This window comes from Etheostoma cragini, chromosome 4, assembly GCF_013103735.1.
Source record: "Etheostoma cragini isolate CJK2018 chromosome 4, CSU_Ecrag_1.0, whole genome shotgun sequence".
NCBI lineage: Eukaryota > Metazoa > Chordata > Actinopteri > Perciformes > Percidae > Etheostoma > Etheostoma cragini.
This window is the reverse complement of record NC_048410.1, coordinates 23566568-23570048: the sequence shown is the minus strand read 5'-3', so window position 1 is coordinate 23570048 and position 3481 is coordinate 23566568.

Here is a 3481-nt window from a genome sequence, read left to right as displayed (position 1 = left end):
TATGAAGCCATTTCCAAAGCTTTGGGAATCCAGCGAACCACAGTGAGAGCCATTATCCACAAATGGCGAAGACATGGATCAGTGGTGAACCTTCCCAGGAGTGGCCGGCCGCCCAAAATTACCCCAAGAGCGCAGCCACGACTCATCCAAGAGGTCACAAAAGACCCCGCAACAACGTCCAAAGAACTGCAGGCCTCACTTGCCTCAGTTAAGGTCAGCGTTCATGCCTCCACCAACAGGAAAAGACTGGGCAAAAATGGCCTGCATGGCAGAGTTCCAAGGAGAAAACCACTGCTGAGCAAAAAGAACATCAAAGCTCGTCTCAATTTCTCCACAACACATCTTGATGATCCCCAAGACTTTTGGGACAACATTCTGTGGACCGATGAGACAAAAGTGGAACTCTTTGGAAGGTGTGTGTACAAGTATATCTGGCGTAGAAGGAACACTGCATGTCATAAAAAGAACATTATACCAACAGTAAAATATGGTGGTGGTAGTGTGATGGTCTGGGCTGTTTTGCTGCTTCAGGACCTGGAAGACTTGCCGTGATAAAAGGAACTATGAATTCTGCTGTCTACCAAGAAATCCTGAAGGAGAATATCCGACCATCTGTTTGTGTACTCAAGCTGAAATGAACTTGGGTTCTGCAGCAGGACAATGATCCTAAACACACCAGCAAGTCCACCACCAAATGGCTAAAGAAAAACAAAATGAAGACTTTGGAGTGGCCTAGCCAAAGTCCTGACCTGAATCCTATTGCGATGTTGTTGTATGACCTTAAAAAGGCCGTTTGTGCTCGAAAACCCTCTAATGTAACTGAATTAGGAAAATTCTGCAAATATGAGTGGGCCAAAATTCCTCCAGGACGCTGTAAAAGCCTCATTGCACGTTATCGCAAACGCTTGGTTACAGTTGTTGCTGCTAAGGGTGGCCCAACCAGTTATTAGGTTTAGGGGGCAATCGCTTTTTCACGCAGGGCCATGATGGTTAGGATTTTTTTTCACCTTTAATAATAAACACCTTCATTTACAAATTGCATTTTGTGTTTACTTGTGTTGTCCTTGACTATTGTTTAAATTGGTTTGATGTTCCGAAACACTTAAGTGTGACAAACATGCAAAGGAACAGGAAATGAGGAAGCGGGCAAACACTTTTTCACACCACTGTATAACAAGAATAGAATTGGTCCAAGCACTAAGCCTTGTGGAACGCCAGGGCTAACTTTAGTGTACTTGGAGGATTTATTAACATTAAAAAATTTAGATTGATCGGATAAATATGACTTAAACCAACGTAGTGCGATTCCTTTAATGCCAACTAAATGTTCCAGTCTTTGTAAGGATGGTATGGCCAATGGTGTCGAATTCAGCACTAAGATCTAGTAAAACAAATACAGCGACAAATCTTTTGTCTGCAGCAGCTAGAAGGTCATTGGTAATTTTCACCAGTGCTATCTCTGTAATATGATGCTTTCTAAATCCTGACTGAAAGTCCTCAAGTAAACTATTGCTATGTAGAAAATCCTACTGATTGGTGACTAATAGGGGTGTGACGAGACGCTTACTCCACGAGACGAGACACATCACGAGATTGGGTTCACGAGAACGAGACGAGATTTTTTAAAAAAGTTTAAAGAAATCCTCGATGAAATATATGAATGGAAAATATCTACTATTAATGATGAATGTTATTTAACTTTTTTTTTTTTTACTATTTTAATGAATTATATGCAGTAAAATGTTGCCACACAAATGATTTAAAAGTGGCAGGGGGATCTTCAATAGTAATTTCACGCTCCATCACGCTGACATCACAACGCCTCACGAGACAACTTTTCACCTCGATGAGAAATCTCGTCACTCGTCCTTAGTGACTTCCATTTCAAGGATCTTGGAGAGAAACAGAAGGTTAGTCTATGTCTAAGTATATGTCAGGTCTTGTCATTCTTTTTAGTGATACTGCGTTTAAAGGTGAACTGTTGAGATCAAAAGGTGATAAATTTGATCTCTTTGTTGTAATTTTATCATTAAAGAAGCACATAAAGTCGTCACTACTCAGAGCAATAGGAATAGATGGCTCAATATATCTGTGACTACATGTCAGCCTGGCTACAGGGCTGAAAAGAATTTGGAAGGGACTAAAGTTAACATAAAGGCTGTCTGTTATATTAAGGAACAGAATTAAATTAAATGCTGTTGGAGTACTTTCCTTAAATCTAGCTATAGCACTGTTAGATAGGCATCTAGTGTAGAAGCTTTATTTACTTTAGTATAGTCGGGTAGTAAGAATTCTAAAGTTATTAGGGAATGGTCTGATAATAAAGGAATCTTCAGAAATAATATTAAATCTTTAATTTTGATGCCATATGTCAGGCATTCACAGTTTCCCCACACCCTCAACCTTGTGCACACTCTGACTGAAACCAATTTAACAGTGAGTTGAAAGTAATGCTAAGGCTATCGTCAACGTCCATATCACCTACAATAAGTAATTTGTCTGATTTAAGGACTACACCTGATAAAAACTCTGAGAATTCAGATAAAAATTCTGGATATGGTCCTGGAGCTAGGTAAATAACAAATATAAATGGCTGTAATGTTTTCTATGATGGATGTTGAAGAATAAGAACACGGCTTTCAAACGAGTTATAATTTAGTTCAGGTTTAGGATTAATTAACAAGCTTGAATCAAAGATGACAAACTGGCAAACTCCCAAGAGTATATGGCTGCAGCCTGGAGCGTCCCATGTCATCTGTCCCGTCTCATGCGGAGGTGTGTCCAACGGTAAATCCAGAGGGTAAAAAATGCGAAATCGCGAATAATTTTCCAGATGAAGTCACGGGTAAATACGTGACCACATTGCAATCAATTGAAAAAACGTTAAAAACTGTTAAAGTAAAAATTTTGTCATACATATAGTTTGCTGATTTCTGAATGTTATGGTTGTGTTGACAAGATAAATGCAGGCTATCGTCTGATATAAAATAAGCCTGCGCCAACTATCATGCTAATGAATAAAATACTTTTAATATATAATGTTTTTTTAACGTTTAGTTAAAAAAAACACAAAATATTGCCGTTACTGTTTAAGTGTTTATAAGATAAATGCAGACTGTCATACTCCATCCATCTTCGACCGCTTATCCGGTATCGGGTCGCGGGGGCAGCAGCTCCAGCAGGGGACCCCAAACTTCCCTTTCCCGAGCCACATCAACCAGCTCTGACTGGGGGATCCCGAGGCGTTCCCAGGCCAGGTTGGAGATATAATCTCGCCACCTAGTCCTGGGTCTTCCCCAAGGCCTCCTCCCAGCTGGACGTGCCTGGAACACCTCCCTAGGGAGGCGCCCAGGAGGCATCCTTACCAAATGCCCGAACCACCTCAACTGGCTCCTTTCGACGCGAAGGATCAGCGGCTCTACTCCGAGCTCCTCTCGGATGACTGAGCTTCTCACCCTATCTCTAAGGGAGACGCCAGCCA